The sequence below is a fragment of the Myotis daubentonii genome, chromosome 3, assembly GCF_963259705.1.
Source record: "Myotis daubentonii chromosome 3, mMyoDau2.1, whole genome shotgun sequence".
Classification (NCBI taxonomy): Eukaryota; Metazoa; Chordata; class Mammalia; order Chiroptera; family Vespertilionidae; genus Myotis; species Myotis daubentonii.
Window position 1 is genome coordinate 61,678,010 of NC_081842.1, and position 26,907 is coordinate 61,704,916.

The window sequence follows — 26,907 nt, forward strand, 5'->3', positions numbered from 1 at the left end:
TTATAGTATTTTAGTTACCAAATACCTTTCGGTCACTTATCTCATCAAGATAGTTTATGAACTTCAACCCTTAACCTCATCTCTTTGTCAGAAGTCACAATGAATGCCTGCCTGTAGAATCTGGCCCACAGATGTGTTTGGTTTGGCATACACCATGCTTCAAAAAAAAATTAAATTAATTGCCAATACTAAAGAGTTAAGAGGTTTCCCATAACAGAGCTGGATTTCTGGATTTTATTGTAAAAAAAAAAAAAAGGAAGATCTGGTAACACGGACACCACAGGGCAAGGACTGCTGATGCCAAGTTGTGTCAGTCCCCTTGGAGGCACCCTGGTTAGTTGCTTAGCCCCCATGCCTGTCTTCCCCCTTTGCACCTGCCTGGCCACTGCAGCCACTTGAGTCCTCAGCCCAGTCTCTGTTTATGTTGTCGCCTTCCTTCCATTTTCCATCTGTCTCTCAATGACATCACCACATTGCCTCAATCTTGGTGAGACATCTTCAAGTAGCCACTGACTCATTTCTGTCTTTCTGCCCACACCTCCAGGCTGGTCCTTCCCAGACCCGTGAGTCCTTCAAAATGCCTGTGGTCTAGATTTCTTCCTTCCCATCTGTGAGATTGCTCCCTCCTCAGTTGTTAGAATAACTCCCCAGTGGCTGAGTCTGGTCTCTTCCCACTTTACCCGTCCTATATACTAGAGGCCTGATGAAGCTTCTTGTAGTATGGCTGTTATTAGATGCCTATTTTGCTCAAAACTGTCAATGACTCCATGTTGCCTCCTGCCAGAATAGCAATTTCTAAGCATTTTCGAATATTGCTGGCGTATTTAGGATAATGGCTTGTTCCTCCTGTTATTTATACAAATGCATCTCCACATGAGACTGTAGTCATTACCATTGCCATTTGTTTAGGAGTTTACTGTAGCAAAAACAGTCATATTTGCTATTTCATCTGACCAACAGTGGATTTCATTACTTTGGCAGCAAAGCAGAGAGGCTGAAGGGGTACTTTTTTTCTGGGTCTAGGCCCCCTAGGCACAAATTATGGACGAATTGTCAGGCCCTATGATTTATTTTTTAAATCTTTAAAACCATTCTTTTAACTTTTTATTTTGAAGTAATTTCAGCTCTAAAAATATGCAAAAAATACTCAAAGAATTCCCATATACCCTTCACCCAGCATTCCCAAATATTCATATCTTTTTTTTAGAAAGGGGTTCTGTATTTTCACTGCTTTTAAATATATTTTATTGATTTTTTTTTTTTTACAGAGAGCAAGGGAGAAGGATAGAGAGTTAGAAACATCAATGGGAGAGAAACATTGATCAGCTGCCTCCTGCACACTCCCTACTGGGGATGTGCCCTCAACCAAGGTACATGCCCTTGACCGGAACCGAACTCGGGACCCTTGAGTCCGCAGGCCGATGCTCTATCCACTGAGCCAAACCAGCGAGGGCTATTCATATCTTATATAACTAGAATACAGTGATCAAAATTAGGAAATTCATATTGTCCCAATATTAACTAATCAACAGACTTCATTCAAGTATGAATTAATTTTTAATTACATATCATTTTTACTAAATAATGGTCTTTCACACAGTAAAGTTCAAAAGTTAAGTATGAAAACAGTCATTTACAAGTAATTTGCAAAAACATTTCCCAGTATAACATTAGCTATGTACCAGACCCCCTTACTCACCATCAAAACCCAGCTGGTGGAGGTTGTCACAAAACAGGCCTGTCTAGGTGAACCAGTAAAGCTAGTAACCTTGACCTGGCCCTAAGATTCTTCTATGCTTTACTGAGGATTCCCCAAAGGGACAATCATAGCATTTTCAATCTGGACCAGCCTGAGACCTTTTGGTTCCTGCTTCCCGATCAGTTGGATTCAACTTGTTTAGGGTTCAGGGTTGAGGTGATACTGAGCACTGGGCAAGGCATCCGTCATGCCTGGGCCCATTGGCGAAACCTTTCTAGATATGTGTCCATGGTAGCTATTTGTCTCTACTTGATAATGCTCACTTACCTCACCTCATGGTGGGAAGAACTCACAACTTATGAAGCCAGAATGACACCACATGGTGACAGCCTTGTTCAGAGCCTGGAAAGCTGCCTCTTCCCCAGTTGCTCTGTTCCCTCTCATTGCTGGGCATACCCTGCGGTAGGTGCTGGACTTATTCTGGATACTCTTTTTGATTTCAGAGAGGAAGGGAGAAGGAGAGAGAGATAGAAGCAACAATGATCAGAGAGAATCACTGACTGGCTGCCTCCTGCACGCTCCCTCCTGGGAATTGAGCCTGCAACCTGGGCATGTGCCCCTGACCAGAATCGAACCTGGGGCCTTTCAGTCTGCAGGCCGATACTCTATCCACTGAGCCAAACCAGCTAGGGCTTATTCTGGACACTCTTGATTTTCTATTGTTCTTTCTCTTTCTTTCCCATGTTTCTCTTTCTCCTTGCTTTCTCTTGGATGTGTACCTTTTTCTGGGTCTGTGGAAAAAAGTCAGATTTGGATTCCCACAGGTTTTTTCAATGGGCTGTGGATTTCCTAGGAAGCAGGTTCTATGAAGATAATGTATGATTGTTAACAGGAGGACTGGTTAAGCTATTGGCCAATGATATAAATGATGCCTTTAGCAGATTGTCCTGGTGCAAAAAGCTCTGCACTCCCGTGGAGCTCGTGCAGCAGAGTTCTGTCGTTGCCTGTGCTTTATCTTACCTGCAACTGTTTAAGACTAATGCCCATGGAGGTGGCCCTCTGCATCCTTCACTCACCAAGACGGTAACAATCTTCTCTGCCCTAAATAAAGAAGACAGAGTGAGTATTGGGAGATGTTAATGTCCCCTGTGATCTAGCCTTTGATGTTACCCAGTTTGTCTATAGGGTTAGTGATCAGCAATCTTAGTCTCCTTTTCTAGTGCCTAACTAATTAAATATACATGTAATTCTTTGTCCATGGACTGTGCTTAATTAATATGTTCTGAATTTAGCTCATCTTCCTACTGGGCACATTTTCTCTCCCCCTTTCCTCTCCCCTCCTCCCAGTTGAAAGACGCTAGTTTGTCACTGTGGAATGCGTTGTGCCTCCCCTTTCATATGTCGAAGCCCTAACCCCCAGTACCTCAGTATCTGACTGTATTTGGAGGTAAGGCCTTTAAAAAGGTGATTGTGTTAAAATGAGGCTATTAGAGAGGGCCCTAATCCAATATGATTGGTGTCCTTGTGAGAAGAGGAGATTAGGACACAGAGGGTCTCCAGGGATGTGTACCACAGAGAAAAGACCCCATGAAGACACAGCAAGAAGGTGGCCACCATCCAGGCAAGGAAAGAAGCCTCAGGAGAAACCAAACCTACAGATCTTGGGCTTCCAGCCTCCCAAATTGTGAGAAAATGAATTTCTATTGATTAAGCCACCCCATCTATGGTGTTTTGTTATGGCAGCTCTAGCAGACTATTATATTGGGCGAAACTCTTCTATGAGAGAGCCTTGTGCCCCTGCCCCTCAGCCCAGTGCCAGTGCCCTGAGGATCGGAAGCCACTAGGGAACGAGAATGGCTAGAGCAAGTGGGCTTCTAGAAAGTCATGTCTCATGGGATAAGGACACATTTGTAATACCTTAATCAATAAAGGGGAAAAAAAGAAGAAGAAAAAGAAGAAAGAAAGTCATGTCTCCCACACTCCATTGTTGCATTTCTCTGTGCTGTGGGTCCCAGATTTAGGTTTTTGCTGCAAGTCGTTGTTCTAAGCGTCCAGATGATGTTGAATCAGCATTCTTAGTGGGTTGGGGAGGTTCACATTACCAGTCTCTAAGCAAACAGCACAGAGTGGAGAAGAGGTGAAGAAGGAACAAGAACCAGAGTCAGCCTCCCAGCCCTAGAAGCCAGGAAAACGGTCAGCCTGCTGGTGGTGCACCCAGAGACGCGTCAGCAGACCCTCTATCGCTCCACCTCTGCGACCACGAAAGCCAGCTGTGCTTCCGAGTGTGCTTCTGAGGACAAGCAGGCGCAGTGATGGGCATGAGAAGGAGGCCTCCAAAGGGTCTCACTCCACGCTTAAACACTGAAGAAGAGACATCGCCATTGTTATAATTTATATTCTCTCTCTGTCTCCCTCCTCGCCCCCACCCTCACTGTCTCTCATTGTGTGTTTTAGTTCCCTTTCAGTTCCTTGGGTTGCAAAACATTACTGGGTGGCGACGGGGGAGGAGGGTAGCATTGGGAAACAACTGTATAGCCTCATATTCCCAGCTGAGAATGTGATTCAGTTGCTTCACCATCAACCAGACATTTGGAAGTAGAAAGGGCAGGAGGTGATGGAATAGGAAGAAAGAAAAAGACTCGGTTACAAAAAATGAAGTCTTACTAACTTTTTAAAAGAAATGCCACTGATCAGTGCCCCTACCTGCTAACTCAGAACCTCAGACTTTTATGTAAATACTAATATAGAGAAAGTGGAGTCCAAGATGACTCGGAGTTTATAAGATGGGGGCTGGGAAGGGAAAACACTATTTAAAAACAAACAAACAAAACAAAAACACACGTCTCTGTATGTCCAGGGCTGTATCAGAGCTCGCAAGAGGGAATGCCCTTTGACAGTGTACAGTGCAGGACTGGGGAGAATTTTTGAGAGGTTGGGGTTAGAGATTATCTGGGACACCTGCACACAGTGTTTGAGATGATTTGAGAAACACCTTTCCCCCACTTATATTTGACTCTAATTTCTTTGCACCGAATGCTGTTTAAAAACAAGAGGTTCAGCGATCTTTTGTGTTCTGCAGAGCTTTTAAAAACCCACAATGACCTTTGACCCATACTGCACAGGGTAGCATTCAATGAGTCTTCAGTGTTTCAGAATCGGTGCAGGAACCAGGCAGCACAAGACCCCCTTGTCCCACTCCACCTCCGGCCTGGCCACTGCCAAGCAGCAGCGGGGAACTTCCTTCCTAGAGTCACATGCAGAGAAGACACTTCACAGGGCCAGAGGGAGAGCCAAGCGCCCTGGGTTGAATCACTATTATACCGACATCTGACTCTGCCTAAGTCCGAATTTGGGTCCAATTGTCTGGAGGCCTCTATTCAGTGGCTCTGGGGAAGGACGCCAGGGCTGTTCCTGTAGGAGGCAGCCCCCCAAGCCTGGCTGGTCGGCCCTGAGGACCTGGAAGTAGGTCCTGGGTCCTAGTCAGCTGCTAGGTTTGGCTTCTCTCCTCTCACTCCCTGTTCTGTCTTTGTTGTTGCCAAACTGAACAGAGATGTGGTGAAGAAAAAGTGGAATTCCTCATAGAATTGGGGAGTCCACAGGAGAGGGGATGACTGGGATGTTGATGGATTTCCATTATCTCAGTGTTTGGTTTGGTTTGTTTCATTGCCTCTTGCTCCTCCTCTGCTTCTGATTTTCCGCTGTTCATCACCCCTTTGGGCATGTGGCCTTTTTAAAAAGAAGCAGAGAGGCAGTTCTGAGCTCCAGCTGTCTCCCCCAGGGTCTCTGAATGCTGCAGTAAGTGACTTTCTTAGGTGGGTGGGGATCTGTCCCCACCCCTTTCATTGTGTTCCAGAGTTTCCTGTGCATTGCCTGTAACCCTTTACCAATCTGCCAGGCGCCTTTTAACACAAAAGGGAGGAGATGAGGGAAGTACTGAGGAAAAACATCCCTATAAATAGCCCTCTTGAACAAAATTGTTTTCCCAATACACAGTTGTTGTTAGGCCTTGAAGCCCAGAAATCTACCTCCGCACTCTCCTCTCCGCCCACTCCAGCATCCTCACCATGCCTGGTGTTCCTACTTAGTCTGCTCTGAGATGGAAACGCTTTGGATCCCCACAGGCCCCTCACCAGCTTTGGACACCTTGGCTTTGGACGACCTGGGTTCCATGCCTGCTTCTGCCACATGCTTGCCCCATGGACTTAGTTGGACAAATTACTTAGCCTCTCTGAGCCTCACTTACCCTATCTGTTAAGTGAAAGTGACAATATCTGCTTTGTAGGGTTGTTGTGAGGATTAAATAAGATAAGGGGAAATGCCCAGCACTTTTGTTACCAATTCAAGGTTCGTGTGCCCAACGCTTCCAAAAAGGCCAATATTCAAAATGCCAGAGTTTGGAGTGAGTAAGAAAAGTTATATTGATCAAGAAGGCATCAAGTTTGAGAAAATGGGGGTGGGGAATGCTTACAGCTTCCTCAAATCCATCTTAAGAGAATCCAGAATTAAGGCTTCTTTTATGTCCAGGGAAGGAACAATGGGCAGGGCAAGAAGTGTGTGATGACCAACCGATGACATCTAGTCACCAACAGAAGAGCAGTGGGAACAGCAGGAAATCTCGAAATTTCTTTGTGTCTCACACCTGAGCGTTCCTCTGCTCCCCCCAAATTGAGTCTAGTCTTGAGGCTCCTGTAAATCTTGGCCAAAATCTCAACCTTCAAGCAGAATTCCTCTAGTAATTAACATTTCTATAGCAGGAGCTACTGCCTGAAGGGCACTGGAGAAATGCAGGCTACAATTAAGATAGAGTTAGAAAGAGAGAGCATTTCACTGTGTTACACTTTGCCTGTACCCAGGTCTGTGCTCAATACATAAAAAAGAGTGATTTTTATTTTCTCGCTGAGCAATGCTTCTGTTTCTTCCATCATTACTCAATTTCTTGGGGGTCTTTCCCCCATTCTGATCCCTTGTCCCATATAAAACACATTTATAAGACTTTCAGGTTATTTCATTTATTTATTTACTAGAGGCCTAATGCATGAAATTCTTGCAAGGGGCTTGGCCCTCGCAGCCGCAGCCTCTGTGGCTTGCCTTGGCCCGAGGCAATCATGGTGGCTGCCTGGCCCTTGCAGTCCCCTGCTTCGTCCAAAAGGTCATCTGGAAGGACGTCTGGTCTAATTAGCATATTGTGCTTTTATTATTATAGGTATAATTCCTAGTTCTGACATGGTTTGAAATTATTTGCTTTATATTTAAGTGCTTAGAACCTGGAAAACTTTTCAGAAATGGTAAGATTGCTTCTTGTAAAGCAGTTTTTGATCAGGGAAGATATATTGTCATTGGTGGATAATATATTCCTGTTGCTTTTCATTATATCTTGTGTTACTGGACTGCTCTCTGAGTCAGAGGATGGGGCTGTCCCCTCCTTGGCTCTTATCAATCTCACAAGAAAGATTTCAGATGAGTGACAGATAGCAGCATTGAAGCAAAGCTAGCACATTTATTAAAAATACACTTGACATTAAGCACAAGCAGGCAACTCAGTTAGTCTGAGCACATCACCCAGTAGGGATTCAAAGGGTTTTATATCCTTCTCCCTATAAGTTTCAAAGTGTCCCTGCTGGATATCTTAGGTAGCAGACTAGGTTTCAAAGTGCCCTGCTACATTGTTGGGGCTCATCTCAGAATGTTTGTGCATACTTTAGTCATCTTGTTGGGCAAGTTCTAAGACAGCTGATTTCTTTGTTTAGTGGGTGAGATAAAACTTATTCTTCTGCTTGGCTGGCATGGCTCAGTGGCTGAGCATCAACTTATGAACCATGAGGCCACCAGTTCAATTCCCGTCAGGGCACATGCCTGGGTTGGTGGACTTAATCCACAGTGTGGGACGTGTAGCTGATCAATGATTCTCTCTCATTATTGATGTTTCTATCTCTCTCTTCCTCTCCCTTCTTCTCTGAAATCGATAATAAAACTATATTTAAAAAACACACAAAAAAACCCAATCCATCTTTCTTCCCCCCTCCTCCCCTTTTCTGCTCTAACATTCCTCAAGTGATATTTGTCCTTGGGTTTGGCTGGCATAAATGGCATTGAATGCTCTCTATTTTCCCAGGCTAGGGTGATTTAAGCTATGCATTCTCTGGTTAGAGAGGAGAGGTACTAACCTTTTTCTCTTAAGCTTCCTTGGTTGGGAAAAATAGGATCTTGTGATTCACTAGCTGACTGCAAGCTGCCCAAACTGTTTGGCCTTATTTAATTATTTGGGTCTCAGTTTCCCCATTTCACTTGCCCTGGAATTTTCTTAGCTTATTATTCTGCCACACTTTTGGATATGTTTCCAAGTTTGTGGGGGCTAGTGGTGATAAGGAAACAGTACCAGATGTAATAAAAATTACACTTGCAAAATCTTATGTCTATTTCAGGAAACATTCTGCTTTTTAAAATCCTCAATATACACATTTTTAATTCTCCACACTGATCCTTAAAGAAGCTAGTCAAATGCATACAAATGTCATTTACTTGCTCCAACTTTCAAAAGAAGGTGCGTGCGTGTGTGTGTGTGTGTGTGTGTGTGTGTATCTATCCATCTCACAGTGATTTGATTTGATGGGAAGTCCTCTCTGATTTCCTAGGACTGATTATTTAGAGCATCCACAGGTTTCTGCTCTGATTTCTGGTATTTAGAAGAACCTATTAAGTTAGATATCTGCCTAGGGATGTTTTAAAACTCTCAGATAACATGTGTATGCCTGGATTTACTCTTAAAAGTGATCCTTCCTAAACCCCCACACTTTCCAGACAATTCTGACCCATTGTTAAACCATATGCCAAAGTGCGTGTCCTGATTTTTGCTTTAGAAAAGATGGCCAATGTTATGAGTTGAATGTGTTTCCCCTAAAATCACTGTTGAAGGTTTAACCCCTTAGTACTTCAGAATGTGACCTTTCTTGGGAAATAGGGTAGTTGTGATGTGATTAAGGTAAGACGTGGTCAAACTGGAGTAGGCTGGGTTCCTGATCCAATAAGACTGGTGTCCTTATAGAAGGTAGAAAATTGGTCACAGACTTGTACCCAGGGAGAATGTCATGTGAAGATCAGGCAGAGGATGGAGTTATCCTATATAATAAAAGGCTAATATGCAAATTGTCCCTTCAGGAGTTCAACTGCCTGCTCTAATGTACACTGACCACCAGGGGGTGGTGCAGAATGAAGGAAGGCCCCAGCCGGCAGTTGGAAGGCCCTGATCAGCCCTGATCGCCAGCCAGACCTGGGGACCCTACCTGTACACGAATTTCATGCACCGGGCCTCTAGTCTATAATAATAAAAGCATAATATGCTAATTAGACCTGACAGCCGAACGACCTTCTGGACGACTTTCCAGATGAAGCCATGGCAGCGGGGATGAGGCAGAGGCAGTTAGGGGCAATCAGGCAGGCAGGCGAGTGGTTAGGGGCAATAACGCAGGCAGAGTGGTTAGGGGTTATCAGGCAGGCAAGAAGTTAGGAGCCAGCAGTCCCAGATTGCTAGAGGGATGTCCGACTGCCGGTTTATCAGGCCTATACTGGCAGTCGGGCATCTCCTGAGGGGTCCTGGATTGTGAGAGGGTGCAGGCCAGGCTGAGGGACCCCCCGCCCCCGTGCATGAATTTTGTGCACTGGGCCTCTAGTGTTTCTATAAGCTAAGGCATGCTGGGGGTTTCCAGGAAACCACTGGAAGCTAGGAGAGAGGCATGGAAGAGATTCCTCCTCACAACCCTTAGAAGGATTCTCACAACCCTGCCAACTCCTTGATGTTGACTTCTGGCAACCAAGAACGCAAGAGAATTTTATTTCTGTTGTTCAGGCCACCCAGTTTGTGGCAGCCCTAGGAAACTAATGTAGCCAACATATTGAAAGAGCAGAGCTAGCCCTCAGTCCTGCCTTGGAACTATTACTCTAATGATCAAATCAGGAACAGTCTAAGCCAATGGTTCTCAACCTTCCTATTGATGCGACCCTTTAATATAGTTCCTCATGTTGTGGTGACCCCCAATTTCATTGTTACAAATTGAACATAATTAAAGCATAGTGATTAATCACAAAAACAACATGTAATTATATATGTGTTTTCCGATGGTCTTAGGCAACCCCTGTGAAAGGGTCGTCCGACCCCCAAAGGGGTCGTGACTCACAGGTTGAGAACCTCTGGTCTAAGTAATCTCAGAAGAAGTCTCTGGGTAGAGCCCCTCGAAAATATCTGTATCTCTGGCTGCCACTGGCATGAAGCAATTTTATACAATGAATGCTCGTTTCAACAAGGAGTTCCACTGGAGGTCAAGAAATACAGTTACAAAAACAGCTAGGGAGTCACCTGATTGTAGAGGAGGGGGGATAAACAGTGCTGCGGAGACTCCCTCTCCCATACTTTAATGTTCTGAAGGACTGTTCTTGGAACACCAGAGAAAGGAAGCTCAGTGGGGTCACTGTTGCAGCCCTGAGTGGCCTTCCCTGGCTCCGGTCCCTTGCTGCTCCATCCCTTCCCACACCTCTGCAAGGGCTTCAGTGCCGAAGTTATATCCCAGGACCTGAAGGCTAGGATTTTTAAGGGTCTGCAACGTCTGGTTATTTATGCTCAGCATTTGCGCATTGATTCTGTCAATCAGATTTACTGGGTGTCCTCTACATGTCAGACACTGGGTCTGGTGCTGAGGACACTAAGTTGGAAAGACATCCTCCATGCCCCCATGCAGTGCTCACTCTAAGTGGCAAGAGAGCCAGGCACACTGGCAATTGCTATATCATGAGATAAATGGCATGGTGGGAGCGTTGAAGTTGGAGTGCGCTATTGCCTGGCAAAGTCACAGATGGCCTCTTAGAGGAGGTGACCATGGTGGAGACTTGACAAGTAGCTAGTTGTTCCTGCAGATAATAGGAGAGAAGACCTTTAGGATATCAAGGATAGCAGCATTTCTAGAGATGCAGAGCTGTGTAAGCCCAGGACTTATTCAGGGAATGGAAAGCAAGAGAAAGTGTTGGGTGTGGAAGAAATTGATGGCCTATCTAGCTTGTGCTAGCCTGGAGTTGACTTTGTTGTGGGGGGTGGGGCACCGGAGAATTGTTAGCAGGGCAGTGTTAGCTAAGCCTGGCAGTGATGTGGGGTCATCAGGCGGCTGCAAACTAGGGAAAGGACGCTAGCATTTCTTCTCCCTTTTCACTCTCGGCGAGAGGTGGAAATACATCCTGTTTCCTGCCTAACTTCTGGAGTTAAACTTCTTGGGGTCAAATCCTGGCCTTGGCATTTCTGTAGTCCCCCCAATGATTTTGATTTGAAGCCTGAATATAAAATCAGATGGACTGGTAAGAGAATTTAATTTGTCCGCATGGATACTCTATCCTGCATGGAAAATAAATCATAGTAGATTTTAGAAACCGTGGAGCTCTAACTTTAGCCTGTATCCCTAGAAATTATTTGTAAGATGATCATCACAAAATTAACTTGCATACTCCTTAAACTGTATATAATATTTTGGCCTATAGGAACCTGGCTTGAATTATTTAAATGCCCAGAAGGGACAACCCAGTCATCGTCAACATTTGAGATGTGGGTTTGCCATCTAGTGGGCATCTTTGAATCTGTATGCATTAGAGACACCCACACAGTTTCCATCAATGGCTCTTAATCTTTCTCCCTCATCCTGAACAGCTAAAGGTCAAACGATATTTTGGACACATCACTGTTTGTGAAAGTGTCCTAATTTATATGTATCAGGAGTATTAGAATGCTTTACTAGTATGATGGGTGTGCTTGTGGAATAATAGCACCACATGAAGAGTTCTTTCAAACTACATGGACTCCTGCACACCTGCTTTCTTGCTCCCGTTTGAGAATTACCAATCTGGAGAAGAAGGTAGAAAGAAATATCACCACTATAAAGGCATAGTGCCTACTCCCTGGTAGATACCCAGTAAACATTTTCTTCTTCTTCTCCCCACTCTCTCCCATAAAAGCTGAATTCCAACTTACAGTTCAACAGTTCCATGTGGAGGAGAAACCAAGATGGCGGCGTAGGTTAACGCAGGAGATCGCTGCCTCGAACAACCACTTCAGAGATATAACTAAAGGACAGAACGGACATCATCCAAAACCACAGGAAGGCTGGCTGACTGGAAATTCTACAACTAGGAGGAAAGAGAATATCATACCCAGACTCAGAGGAGGCGCAGTGCTGAAGTGAAATACTCAGGTGCGGAGTGCGCACGCGGAGCGGGCTGGTGGCGGAGGGCGCGGTTGTTGTTTTCAATCGGGAGGGAGTTTCAGACTCTGAGCTCCAGATCCGGGCGAGTCTCTGGGGACCAAGACTCAAACGCGAGAAGCGGGACTGTCTGGCTTCGGTCGGAACTCGAAGGCAGCTTTCTCTCGGAGGTTTGCAGCCATTGCTGGGACTCTGAGAGGCAGAGCCCCTGGGGAAGGAACTGAGAGCAGCCATAACTGCTCGCTCCGGCCAGCCCTGTAGATCCCCTGGGACCCGCCCCGCCCAAGCCCTGCGCAGAACCATTTGCCGGATAGCCTCAGGCAAAGGCTAGATTAGCACCGCCTTAGAGATCCAGCACAGAAGCCCTCCCACTGCAGACCCAGCGGACTCTCATAGCCAGTTAGCCTGGAGGTCAAATCACCCCCGGTATTGCTGACATCAATCAAGGCTTAAAGGCAACAAGACTGCACACAAAGACCACTAGGGGGTGTACCAAGAAAGCATAAAAAATGCGGAGACAAAGAAACAGGACAAAACTGTCAATGGAGGATATTGAGTTCAGAACCACACTTTTAAGGTCTCTTAAGAACTGTCTAGAAGCTGCCGATAAACTTAGTAAGGCCCTCGAAAAGACTGGTGAGACCGCCGATAAATGTTGTGAGATCCTCAAGAAATCTAATGAGACCCTCGATGCTATATTGGGGAACCAACTAGAAATTAAGCATACACGGACTGAAATAACGAATATTATACAGACTCCCGACAGCAGACCAGAGGAGCGCAAGAATCAAGTCAATGATTTGAAATGTGAGGAAGCAAAAAACATCCAATGGGAAAAGCAAAATGAAAAAAGAATCCAAAAATGCGAGAATAGTGTAAGGAGCCTCTGGGACAGCTTCAAGCGTACCAACATCAGAATTATAGGGGTGCCAGAAGATGAGAGAGACCAAGATATTGAAAACCTATTTGAAGAAATAATGACAGAAAACTTTCCCCACCTGGTGAAAGAAATGGACTTACAGGTCCAAGAAGCGCGGAGAACCCCAAACAAAAGGAATCCAAAGAGGACCACACCAAGACACATCATCATTAAAATGCCAAGAGCAAAAGACAAAGAGAGAATCTTAAAAGCAGCAAGAGAAAGAAACCCAGTTACCTACAAGGGGATACCCATACGACTGTCAGCTGATTTCTCAACAGAAACTTTGCAGGCCAGAAGGGAATGGCAAGAAATATTCAAAGTGATGAATACCAAGAACCTACAACCAAGATTACTTTATCCAGCAAAGCTATCATTCAGAATTGAAGGTCAGATAAAGAGCTTCACAGATAAGGAAAAGCTAAAGGAGTTCATCACCACCAAACCAGGATTATATGAAATGCTGAAAGGTATCCTTTAAGAAGAGGAAGAGGAAGAAAAAAGTAAAGATACAAATTATGAACAACAAATATGCATCTATCAACAAGTGAATCTAAGAATCAAGTGAATAAATAATCTGATGAACAGAATGAACTGGTGATTATAATAGAATCAGGAACATAGAAAGGGAATGGACTGACTATTCTTGGGGGGGAAAGGGGTGTGGTAGATTCGGGAAGAGACTGGACAAAAATCGTGCACCTATGGATGAGGACAGTGGGTGGGGAGTGAGGGCGGAGGGTGGGGCGGGAACTGAGAGGAGGGGAATTATGGGGGGGGGCAAAAGAGGAACAAATGTAATAATCTGAACAATAAAGATTATAAAAAAAAATCAATAAAATATATTTTTTTAAAAAATTAAAAAAAAAATTAAATTTCACTGCTTGCTTACCTTAAAAAAAAAAAAAAAACAAAACAGTTCCATGTGCATTTGGTGTGTGAAGCATTACTCTATGTGTGAAGTCCTTGGCTCAGCGAATACAAAGATGAGTACAACTTGGCTTCTGTGTTAAGATGCTTACAGTAGAGAAACTGCCAGCTTTGTAACTAAATTCCATCAGGTTATGTCGCAAGTGTTTTTTTGGGGGTAGAGTTTTTGGAAATTAGCATTTGGGTTTTTTTTTTTGCTTTTTTAGAAATAACATGACAGTAATGCTAGTTCCCCAGACTAAGAAGAAAGACCCTTGGACATCGGGAAAGGCTTGATTTACATTTATATTTGAATGGCAGGGACTGAGAAGTGAATAGGCACAGTAAGGGAAGTAGGAGTACAGTCGAGCGTGATTTATGGAAGTTTGGGGAGAGGACAGAGATTTGGGAGCTGCTATTATGTGGTGTGAGATATTGAGAGAGGGTAATAGACAGAAGATCTGAAGAGGTTTTGTTATATATTATGAGTGAAATCCCCCTTTGATGTTTTCATGACACCGCAGTAAAGATTTAAATTGCCTCTCTGTTATTTTTGGATGTGGGTTAGTGTTTCCTTGGAAAATATGACTGTGCAGAGGCCAGCTCTGGAAGGGGCTTAGCTTTTTCTGGAAAACATAAATGTGTAGGCCATAAAACTTTAAAAATAGATACATTATATTTTTCTCATATGCCTTAAACCTAAAATTTAACAAAACTAAAAAGATAGTTGTATAACGAATACCTATTACAAAAGTAATACGTGCACTTGGTTAAAAAATTCAAAAGGTATAGAATGGTCCCTGGCTGGTGTTGCTAAGTGGTTAGAATGTTAGCCCGCACACTGAGTGGTCGCAGGTTTAGTTTCTGGCCTAGGGCATGTACCTGGGTTGCAGGTTCCATCCCTGGCCCCAGTCAGGGTGCATTCAAAGGCAACCAATCGATGTGTCTCTCTAACATCTCTCTCTCTCTCTCTCTCTCTCTCTCTCTCTCTCTCTCTGTCTCTATCCCCTTCTCTCCCTCCCTTCCACTCTCTCTCAAAAAAATCAATGAAAAAAATATCCTAGATTGAGGATTAACAAAAACAAAACAAGCAAGCACACAAAAAAGGTATAGAATGGTATCAAATGGAAAAAGGAAGAAGATTCCTGCTTTATTTTTTAAACTTCTCCCTCATCCTCATGTCTTACTACCCAAAGGTAATTACCTTCATGAGTTTGTTTTTAATTCTTTTTGTAGTTAGTACTATAATTATAAACTCTACTAGAGGCCCGGTGCACGAAATTTGTGCATGGGATGTGGTGGCGGGGAGGGTCCCTCAGCCCGGCCTGCACCCTCTCGCAATCTGGAACCGCTGGCTCCTAACCACTGGCCTGCCTGATTGCCCCTAACCACTCTGCCTGTCTGCCTGATTGCCCCAAACTGCTCACCTGCCTGCCTAATCACCCCTAAATGCCTCTGCCTCTGTCCCTGCCACTGTGGCTTCATCCAAAATGACATCCAGAAAGTTGTTCGGCTCTCTGGTCTAATTAGCATATTACACTTTTATTATTATAGACTAGAGGCCCGTTGCACGAAGAGATTCGTGCAATAGGCCTTTCCACCCCCTGGCTGCTGGCACCAGTTTTCCTCCGGCACCTGGAACCCAGACCTTCGCTCCAGCCGGAGCCTTCAGTCTTTGCTCCACTGCTTCACCCCTATGTATGCAAATTAACCGCCATCTTTGTTGGATTAATTTGCATACTCTCCTGATTGGCTGTTGAGTGTAGTGGAGGGATGGTTAATTTACATGTTTGTCTATTATTAGGTAAGATGATTATGCCACTAGTTTTTGATTTATCTAAATTCATGCATCAATTAACAACAGGACATGTTCTGAGAAAGTTAGCTAATTTCATCTTTATGCAAACATCGTAGAGTGCACTTACACTGACCTACATAGTACTGCACACCTGGGTCCTATGGTATAGCCCTGTGGTCAGCAAACTGTGGCTCGCAAGCCACATGCGGCTCTTTGGCCCCTTAAGTGTGGCTCTTCTTAAGCCTTAGGAGTACCCTAATTAAGTTAATAACAATGTACCTACCTATATAGTTTAAGTTTAAAAAATTTGGCTCTCAAAAGAAATTTCAATCATTGTACTGTTGATATTTGGCTCTGTTGACTAATGACTTTGCTAACCACGGGTATAGCCTATTGCTCCTCAGCTACAAGCCTGTACAGCATGTTGCTGTACTGAATACTGTAGGAAATTGTAACACAGTGGTAAGTATTTATGTATCTAAACATATCTAAACACAGAAAAGATACAGAAAAATATGGTATAAAAGATAAAATATGGTACACCTGTGCAGGTACCTGTATAGGTACCATGGTTAATGGTGCTTGCAGGATTGGAAGTTACTCTGGGTGAGTCAGGAGTAAGTGAAGAGTGAATGTGAAGGCCTAGACTATTACTGTATACTACTGTAGACTTTATAAACATAGTACACTTAGGCTACATTAAATTTCTAAAACAACACAAGATTAATCAAGCTCAAGAGAAAATGTTGCAATCGAGATATGGTAAACAAGAGATGTATGAGGCTCCTGTTGGAGTAACACGGCATACTATTTTACAGCAAACATTTTTATAAGTAGAAAGAGCACACTCAAATTATCTACACTAATAAAAGACAAATATGCTAATTGACCATACCTTTGCTACACTAATCAGCCAATCAGAAGAGTATGCAAATTAACCCAACAAAGATGGCTGTTAAATTTGCATACTTCAGGCAGATCCCGCTGCACCGCCCCACTGCGGCAGGCCAACCCCAGCGCGGGATCCGGGCCTGCCGTGTGTGGCCCGGGGCGGGAGGGTGGGGGGCAGCGCGATCCCGAGCCACTGCCCGCCCCAGCGTGGGATCCGGGCCTGCCATCTGCGACCAGGGGAGATGGGGCAGGCACCGTGGGATTGGGCATGCCATCTGCCACCAGGGGAGTGGGCCTAAGCCAGCAGGTGGTTATCTCCCGAGGGGTCCCAGAATGTGAGAGGGCACAGGTTTGGCTGAGGACGCCCCCCCCAACCCCCCGCCACCAGTGCACAAATTTTTGTGCACTGGGCTTCTAGTCCTATAAAATAAAAGTCCAGTGACCGAAATGGTGGAACAACCAAAACGACCAGGAACCAGAACCACCACCACCCTTCACCCAGGCCGGGGGACGTGGGTGGCACCAAGTTAAGGCCCTCGCCCTGTCAGTCGCCCCCCACACAGAGGGCAACTCACAGTGGGTGCAGGGCCAGCGAGTGGGTGGGAACAGCCGACCTCTCGGTCCCTTCCTCTGGCCATCAGGCACTGATCCCCTGATGGCGAACGGGGAACTGGGGGTGGGTGGTGGCGGGGGGTGGGCAGGGCCTGCTGTGGACAGACGGGGGAGATGACCCTGATCGCAGACCAGCCCTAGGGACCATACTTGAGCATGAATTTTGTGCATCGGGCCTCTAGTCAATAAATAATATAGTAGAGTAAATACATAAAGAAGTAGGATAGTTGTTTATTATCATTATCAAGTATTATGCATTGTACGTAATTTTATGTGCTGTATTTTTTTTTAAAATCTTCACCAGAGGATATGCTCATTGATTTCAGAGGGAGGGAAAGGGAAGAGAAAGGGAGGGAGGGGTTGGGAGGTAGAGAGAGAGGAGAGAAACATAGATGGTTCACTTCTCATAAGTGCCCTGATCAGGTATCGAACCTGCAACCTACATATGTATCCTGACTGGGAATTGAACCCATAAACTTTTGGTGGATGGGACAATGCTCCAACCAACGGAGCCATGCCGTCCAGGGCTGGGCTATATGACTGGCAATGCAGTAGGTTTGTTTACATCAGCATCACCACAGGCATGAGTAATGTGTTGTGCTCTGACATCCCTACACTGCTGGAACTGTTCAGCTCCATATAACCTCATACATCCACCATTGCATATGCAGTGCCATTGAACTAAATATTATGTGGTGCCTGACTGTTTTTTTTTCAGTGTCTGTTAACTCCAGGCTCTGAATGATGTGAGATATGGTTCACTAAGCCTCTCTTCATTTCTTTTCCTCTTCATGTGCTTGGTTACTTATATTATTTCCCATTTTTCTTTTGTTATCATTTTAAATTTAAATACTATGCTTAAACTTTGAAATCTTTATTAAGCTTTCTTACTCACTTATAGAAGATTTTTTGCACATAAGCCTAACCAATGGACACAGACAACAGGGGGACAAAGACATGAGTAGGAGAGTCACGGAGGGGGTAATGGGGGGATAAGGACACACATGTAATACCTTAATCAATAAAGAAATTTAAAAACAAAAAAGAAGATTTTTACACAAGGGATTTAATCCTTTTTCTGTAATATGAGTCATAGTTTCTCCAGATTTATTTGCCTTTTGACTTTTTAAATGCTTTTGCCATGCAATTTTTAAACGTTTTCAATTTATCCAGATTATAATAACATTTATCCATGTTTTTCCACAGTGCTATGCAAAGTTTTTAAACTTTGGCATATGTATACACATGTGAAATCATTACCACAATCAAAATCATTACCACATATCCATCACCCCCCAAATTTTCCCCATTCCACCCTGGCCAGTGTGCTCAGTGGTTAGAGCATTAGTCCATGTACCAAAGGGTCGTGGGTTCAATTCCTGGTCAAGTGCACGTATCTGGGTTGCAGGTTAAATCCCCAGCCCCAGATAGGGCAAGAGTGTGAGGTAACCAATTGGTGTGTCTTTGATCTCTCTCTCTCTCTCTCTCTCTCTCTCTCTCTCCCTACCCTCTCTCCTTCCCTTCCACTCTCTCTAAAAATCAATGAAAAAAAAATCCTTGGGTGCGAATTAATAAAACAACAACAAATATTCCCCAATCCTCTTTGTTATTACTCCTTCCTGTATTGCCCAGGCCTCAAACCCCAGGCAAACGTTATGTTTTCTGTTTGATCTGTTTTCTCTCACTATAGATTAGTTTGCATTTTCAAGAGCTTTATGTAAGTGGAATCATACAGTATGTTCTTTTTTTCCCCACTCAGCATAATTTTGAGATTCATCCATGTGGTTGCAATAATCAATAGTTCATTTCTTTTTATTGCTAATTAGAATTCCATAATATGGCTATACCACAATTGGTTTATCAATTAACCTGTTGATGGTTATTTGGGCTGTTTCCAGTTTTTGGTAATTACAAATAAAGGTATTAAAAACATTCATGTACAAGTCTTTTCTCTTGGGTGAATATCAAGGAGTAAAATGGCTTGATCATATAGTAGGTGTATGTTTAACTTTTTAAGAAGTTGTCAAAATACGTAGATCCAGTGACTTGGGAGCATGGCTGAATCTCAGAGGGAAGAGGGGTAGGGTTGGGGTGGGAAGAGATGAGTCAAAGAACTTACATGCATAACCCATGGACACAGACAATAGTGTGGTAAAGGCCTGGAGTTGGGGTTGGGTTTGGGATGGAGGGGATCAATGGGGGAAAAAAGGGAACATCTGTCATACTTTCAACAATAAAGAGAAATTTAAAGAAGAAAAAAAAGAAATTTTCAGACTTTCCAAAAGTGTTGTACCATTTTACATTCTCACAGAAATGTATGAGAGTTCCATTTGCTTCATATCCTTGCCAATACTTGGTATGGTCAGCCTTTTAAATTTCAGCCATGCTAACTGGGTATGTTTATCTCCCTGTGGCTTTAAAAAAATTTTTTTTTTGATTTCAGAGATGAAGGGAGTGGGAGAGAGAGATAGAAACAGCAATGATGAGAGAGAATCACTGATCTGCTGCCTCCTGCATGCCCTACACTGGGGATCCACACACCGGGGATTGAGGCTGAAACCATGCCCACTCGCACCGCTACTGGCACTGGCCCCAATCACTCCAAGCTGTCAGTGGGTGTGAGCGGGGCTGGCGCCATCAGTGGGTGGGACTGGTGGCGGGCGGGAGTGGGGCTACCAACAGACAGGGGACCGGGGGCCATGGCAGGAGGGGCCAGGCAGGGGCACAGAGGATGGTCTGAGACACGTCCCTGTGCCTACTGCAGCCTCATGGCCCACAGTTCCTTTCAAGGTGCATGAATTCATATATTATATATCATATAATATATGATCAGCTTTGATTCTCTATTGCTATATAGCAAATGACCCCAAACTTAGAGACTTAGAAAACAATGTCTCATGATTCTTTGGGTCAATAATTCAGGTATGGCACAGTGGGAAGAACTCCCTAGTGTGTGTGTATATATATATATATATATATACACACACACATCTATCTATCATCTATCTATCTATCTATCTATCTATCTATCTATCTATCTATCTATCTATCTATCTATCTAAAATCCTCAGCGATCTTTACAATGGAACGACGGGAATGACCGGTTGGCCAGTCGTTATGATGTGCACTGACCACCAGGGGGCAGACGCTCAAGGCAGGAGCTGCCCCCTGGTGGTCAGTGCGCTCCCACAGGGGGAGCACCGCTCAGGCAGAAGCCAGGCTCAGGCTGGCGAGCGCAGCTGCTGCAGCAGGAGCCTTTCCCGACTCCACGGCAGCATCACCGAATGGCGGCAGCAGGCACAGTGGGCCGGGTTGAGCATGAGCGGTGTGGCGCCCCGCCCGGTTCTGGCTCCTCCCTGGCCACGTGCTGCTTGGTGCACTGCTACATCCCTGAGGGATCCTGGATTGCGAGAGGGCGCAGGCCGGGCTGAGGGACACTCACTGCCCCCCCTCTGCCCCCCTCCCCCCAGTACAGGAATTTCGTGCACCGGGCTAGTTATCATATAATATATGATCAGCTTTGATTCTCTATTGCTATATAGCAAATGACCTCAAACTTAGAGACTTAGAAAACAATGCCTCATGATTCTGTGAGTCAATAATTCATGTATGGCACAGTGGGAAGAACTCATGATATCTCTTCTATGATATCCAAAGCCTCAATTGGGGGTGATTCTGAGTGGGTGGGGACTGGGACAGTTGGGAGCTGGCTGGGCACCTCTTGGCTTTCCTACATGGCTAGTGTGGGCTTCCTCACAGCATGGCAGCCTCAGTGTGCCTGGGCTTCTTACATGATGGCTCAGGGTTCCAAGAACAAGTGATTTTTGAGATCACCAATAATACAAATTGACATCGCACATGAGATAACACCATGAGGACTTATGGTGATATCTTTTTCATATTTCTGTCCACAGTGCATAATTGGAATTTAATCATAAGGAACCAATCAAACAAGCCCAAAGTAAGGAATATTCTATAAAGCAACTGGCCTGTACACTTCAACAATGTCATCATCATGAAAGATAACTTATTTCAGATTAAAAAGACACTAAAACTGATATAACAAAATATCACAGACTGGGTGGCTTAAACAACAGAGATTTTTTCCCCCTTCATGATTCTGGAGGCTAGAAGTCCAAGGCAAAGTTGTCAGCAGATTTGATTTCTTATGGGGCTGCTCTCTCTGGCTTGCAAGTGGCCACCTTCTCCTTATGTCCTCACATAGTCATCCTCTATCCGTGTTGTCTGTGTCCTAATCTCTTCTTTATTAAGACACTAGTCATATTAGATTAGGGCTCACTCTTTTAATTTAATTGCCTCTTTAAAGGCCCAATTTTCAAATAAAGTGTTCTTGTGAAGTACTGGGAATTAGGATCTCAACATATGAATCAGGGGAAAGGTGGGAGATACAATTCAGCTCATAACGGAGATTAAAGAGACCCCTTTATTCCTCTATGTGTGGTCTTACTGGTACATTGGAAAAAGTTGCTATAAAGTATATGATTGAGACAACTGGAAATGAGTATGTGCAGTGTGGTAGATTGAAAATAGCCTTAAATTCTTTGGCATTTCTTTCACTGAGAAATGGGTATATATTTCCCCTATAAATCCAGGATGCCCTGTGGCTGCTTTGACAAAATATAGTGAAAGAGGAAGCAGAAGCAGCTTTTTAGAGTTTCAGTTTAGTACTGGCATAGCTTCACTTCCATTCTGCTTCACCCATCAAAGCTGTCACAGGCCAGCTCAGATTTAAACAGAAGGGAAATAAAAAAATAAACAGAAGGGAAATATATCCCCATTTCTCAATGAGAGGAATGCCAAAGAACCGGAGGCTATTTTAATCTACCACACTGTACATTTCATTGCCAGTTGTCTCAATACTTTGTAGCAATTTTTTCCAGTGCAGGAATTTAGATGTCAAAACTCCTTAGTGTCCTTTAATCCAAAACAGTTCCTCACCGTTCCTTGTCTTTCATGATATTGACATTTGATTTGGGCTTGTCTGTTACCTATGATTAAATTAAAACTATGTACTTTTGGCAGAAATATAATAAAGGTGATGTCATGTCCTCAGAGCATCACATCATGTGTGATGGTCAAACTGTACTACTGGTTACATTAATGCGGAGTACGTATCTGTCAGGTTTCTCCAATGCAACGGTACTCTATCGCCATTGTAACTTTTGAATTTTTCAAAAAACAAAACTAAACTCTCATGTGTTCTTTGTTAGACAATTCTAAATCTGTTCGGTATTAGTTCTGCTGACTGACACTTATGTGGGGCCTTTGTGCTTGCTGATTTTTTTTTTAATGTGAACTTGTATTTGCTTGGATCCTCTGGGACTAAGCTTCCTCCAGAGCGAGTTTCTATGGTTGGCGCCTAGTGCAGGGGCATTTGACACTCTTCAGTGCTCTTCACGGTCTGGCTCCACGCGGGGGGCTCGGCCTGGCTCGGTTTGGCTCTTCTTCCCAAGATGCTTGGTGAGTTTTTTTTTTAAGTTATTTTTTCCTTTTTAATTTAACATCGATGAGAGAGAAACATCAATCAGCAGCCTCCTGCACACCCCCTACTGGGGATGTGCCCAGCAACCAAGGTACATGCCCCTTGACCAGAATCGAACCTGGGACCCTTCAGTCCGCAGACTGATGCTCTATCCGCTAAGCCAAGCCGGCTAGGACGCTTTGTGAGCTTTGATGGGGGAGGGAATGGAGGAAGCGCCAGCACCTCGCAGTATGGGCTCCAGGCTCCAAGTTCTCTTAAAGGACGTGCCATCCTCCGCTCCTTCCACTCTGGGAGCTCCTTCCAGCGCCCGGGTGGGCTCGGTCTGACCCGGGGCGGGGCTCCAGGCTGGCGCCGGAGAAACCAGCTGCCCTCGGGGGCGGAGCCGGCGCTCCGGAGCCTCCCCACGCCTCTCGCTGCCTCTCCTTCCTCCCAGCGGTGCCTTCAGCCGCCGCGTCCGGGTGAGTACCCCCGGCCTGCGCTCCACGGGCGCCCGGGAGGCGCGATTCCGTGCGGAGGGCAGTGGGGGCGCCGCCTGGGCATCTCCGGCGGCAGGCGGGGTTCGGGCCGGGGCTGGGCGCGCGTGGGCTGGCGCGGCCCGGGCTCGGCGGGGTGGTCCTGCTGCAGCCCGAGCGGCCGGGCGGGGCGGGAGCTGCGGAGGCCGAACTGGCCGGGAAGCACCGGCTCCGGGGCGGGCGCCACCGCGGCGATTGCCCTGCCGCCGGCGGGGAGCCAGGCGAGATGCTGCCAGGTTGGAAGAGATTCCAGGGTTCCTCCCACATCCTCCCAGGCCCGGGTTCAGGGTTCTGGGGGTCGTGCCCCTCCACCCCCCTCCAGGCTCCTCTCTCCCTGCGGGCACATCAACGTGAAAAAAGCCCCTTGTTCACTGGAGCCCTCCTCCCTCGGGTTTTTACCTAGAAGTGGACTGTTGATCGCAGCCTGGGGCCTGCGGGGCGCGCAGTGGTGAGAGCTAGCTGATTTTAAAGTACTTCATACAAATCGGAGTTACAAAATAGTCCCAGGATGTAATGCACAAATGCAGTCGATAATGCAATAACTATGTATGGTGCCAGGTGGGTATAAATGTCTAAACACTACGATGTGCCCCTGAAACTAATATAATATTGAATGTTAAGTGTAATTGGGGAAATGACATTTAAAAAATGAGTACTTCTGAGACACCTGCCCTTAGTCAAGGCTCTGTGTCCGTCCAGTGTCTGTTGATGATCTTTTCCATTAGGGCTAAACCTAGGTTTGAAAAAAAAAAAAAAGAGTTCAGGAGGATTTGGACTGAGAAAAGGCCTTTGGGGTGGTAGCCTTAGGACAGCAGGTATCCACCTGTGGGCGTGTGTCCGGTTGAAGGGTTCAAGAGTGGGTGAGGGATGAGGCTGCGGAGGCAGCCAGGGCACCCCGAGACCTCTCCAGCCCTTTGATGATGAAAAGGAGGAGGAAAAAGATTGTAATTTGAGGGTTGAGGAGAGTTTTTTCTTGTTGAATTAAAAAAAAAATATTTTTATTGATTTCAGAGAGGAAGGAAGTGGTAGAGAGAGAGAGAGAAACATCAGTGATGAGAGAGAATCAATGATTGGCTGCCTCCTGCACGCCCCACACTGGGCATTGAGCCAGGGCCCGGGCATGTGCCCTGACTGGGAATCCAACCGTGACCTCCTGGCTCATAGGTCCACACTCAACCACTGAGCCATGGTGGCCGGGCTGTTGTTGAATTGCAAAATTTCTACATTTTTAAAGAAAATAATATATTAAAATGCAAGAAAGTTAAGGAATCTTGATCAGGGATGAATAGGATTCAGGGTCCAGATTAAGAGACTGGGTTTAATAAGAGGGACAGAAGGCTGTTTTAGGCACCTGGCCTGGGCAGGAGTGCTGGAATGTGTCTCTTAGGGGAGGAGATAATGCTGTATTGGATCATTATTTATCTTTTTGAAAATTTTCAACTCTAGAGCAGAGTTGGTCTTTAAGCCTCACGAAATTGCAAACACTTTCATGATTCATGCTTTGATCGGATCAGAAACATCTGTTAAAGAGAAGTACACTGTCGGACCACAATCTTGGGGGCGGGAATAAAACCAGCTCTGTTATTTATTTATTTATTTTTAAAAATATATTTTATTGATTTTTTTACAGAGAGGAAGGGAAAGGGATAGAGAGTCAGAAACATCGATGAGAGAGAAGCATCGATCAGCTGCCTCCTGCACATCCCCCACTGGGAATGTGCCTGCAACCAAGGTACATGCCCTTGACCGGAATCGAACCCGGGACTCTTCAGTCCCCAGGCTGACGCTCTATCCAGTGAGCCAAACCGGCCAGGGCAGCTCTGTTATTTTATATGCCACTTGATAGAATAAGTATTTAGTATCTACTTTAAGTTGAGTGTTATTTAATGTATGCTTTTTCCAGAGATGCATGTAAATGATTTAGGAACTAACCATCTCTTTGAAGATTTTTGTACTCAAAAGTGGGAACATCCAAAGCAAATCAGTGGTGGTTTTCTTCTCTCTCTCTCTCTCTCTCTCTCTCTCTTTAAGCCATCAATGCACAATGGTTTCTCAAATCAACCTGGGTTCCTGTTGAAAGTATGGATTCCCTGGCCTCACTTCAAGCCTTTGAAATGAAACTTTCTGGGGGTGGAGTTTAGGAATAGTAATTTCAAACACCGACCACAGGATTCTCTGGCATTGAAGATTATTGATAGCTTGTGAGGTTTTTATTTGAGATTTGGGTTGTTGGGGTCTCTTTAGAACAGATTTCCTTGAAGGTTATTTGAATGAATTGCTGGCAAACTTAAGTGACTGAAAGTTATAATCCCTTTCTATTGTGTCATCTCAAAATTTTAATGTATTTTAAAGGGAAATTATGTAGTCATTTTGTCTGCAAAAAACACTGCTTATGATCATAAAACCCTATTTTAGAAAAAATTAGAAGATACAGAAGAAATAAAATTTCTTTAATTCTGTAATGAAGAAACAACCATCAGTGATTCTTCCTGGCATTTTATATATAAAAGACATGCATACCACACACACCACCATTGGGATTATATTTATGTACATTTCTTGTATTATTTTTTTAACTTAGCCATTATGAGCACTTTCCCACGTAGTTAAGTTTTTTTTTTAAACACCATTTTAATGAAAGTATATGGTTGATGGAGTAAAAAACTATTCAAATGCATTTTTAAAATCTAATTTTCACATATCCGTACTGCTTTTCCTCACCAGGAAAAGTTGACATTTCTGAAGGATCTATTGCATTTCAGGCCCATTCTCTTATTTCAGTGTTTCTCAAACTTTAATGGGTATACTAGTAAGAGTCACCTGAGGAGCTTGTTAAAAATTTATTTTCCTGAGTGCCAGGCCCAGCTTCTCTGAAAGTAGGGCCCAGGAATCTGCAATGTAAACAGATTCCCTTCTGTATTAGATATAAGCACTCTTGGGAAACACATTTTGAAAAATGCTTTTTAAATAAGTGGCAAAACGGACTCAGACACGTCGCTCACTTGCCCAGAGCCTTTTATTATATCTGTTAACAAGATTTGAGCTCAGTTCTTCATGACTTCAGAGCCGTTTCTTTCCATTACCTCAGGTCTTCTCAGAACTCCTCATCCACGTGTCCCTACTGACGGTAGAAAGGGAACTCTGACCCCTCTGTAGGGCTCTGTGGGGTAGCTGAGAATGACTCATAAGCACACATTGGACCTCCATTAAATCTCCCATCAGAAAGTTTATGAATTCTGTTATGTTGCATAACATATACTATATAAACTAATTGCAGTGCTTTGCTTGTTAAATTTACTTCATGTTTCCTGACTGTTTTATGACAACTCTTGCTGTAAAATGGGTGAAACAGGGTCATCCGGCATCTCTTGCCCAGATGCGGGAACCCTGCTCCATTGTGCTCTGGGATTCAGGGAGGAAGGGGCAGTTGAAGTAGTAACTCCTCTTAGAGTCGGGGAAGAGGAGGACTGCTTTGGAGTACTTAGTGACTGAGGAGCAGAAGGTGGTGGGCATGACCAAAAGACAGTGCCATTTATTAGAGATAGGGCCCTCTACCCTTAGGAGAGGACTGCTGTTCGTAAACTGAAGGGAGTGGCATTGGGGTGAACTTTTTCATTTTCTAAAATCTTCCCAAAATGTAATGTTACACCCAGCTAATGTTTTCCTTTCCTTAAACAATATTTTTTCTTTTTGTTTTGTGTGTGTTCCATCTGTTTTAGTAGTGTACTTATGTATTTTAATTATCATATCCTACAAAGTAATTTATTATTTACCAAATTCAGCACCAGCGATGTGTCAGGTCATAGGAATACGTAAATCAGTGATTCTCTTT

The 26,907-nt window shown here is 44.5% G+C and overlaps 1 protein-coding gene and 1 pseudogene across 1 annotated transcript in view; one reads left to right on the forward strand and one right to left on the reverse strand.

The window, feature by feature from the left end:
* LOC132229607 (F-box/WD repeat-containing protein 11-like) overlaps nt 1-26,907 on the reverse strand; it is a 35,494-nt pseudogene that overhangs the window by 1,486 nt on the left and 7,101 nt on the right.
* Nucleotides 22,791-26,907, forward strand: part of B4GALT4 (beta-1,4-galactosyltransferase 4) — a 35,361-nt gene continuing 31,244 nt past the window's right edge. Inside the window, exon 1 of the mRNA XM_059687773.1 lies at nt 22,791-23,021. The gene's annotated coding sequence lies outside the window, so the exon portion shown is untranslated. The remainder of the gene's footprint in view (nt 23,022-26,907) is intronic.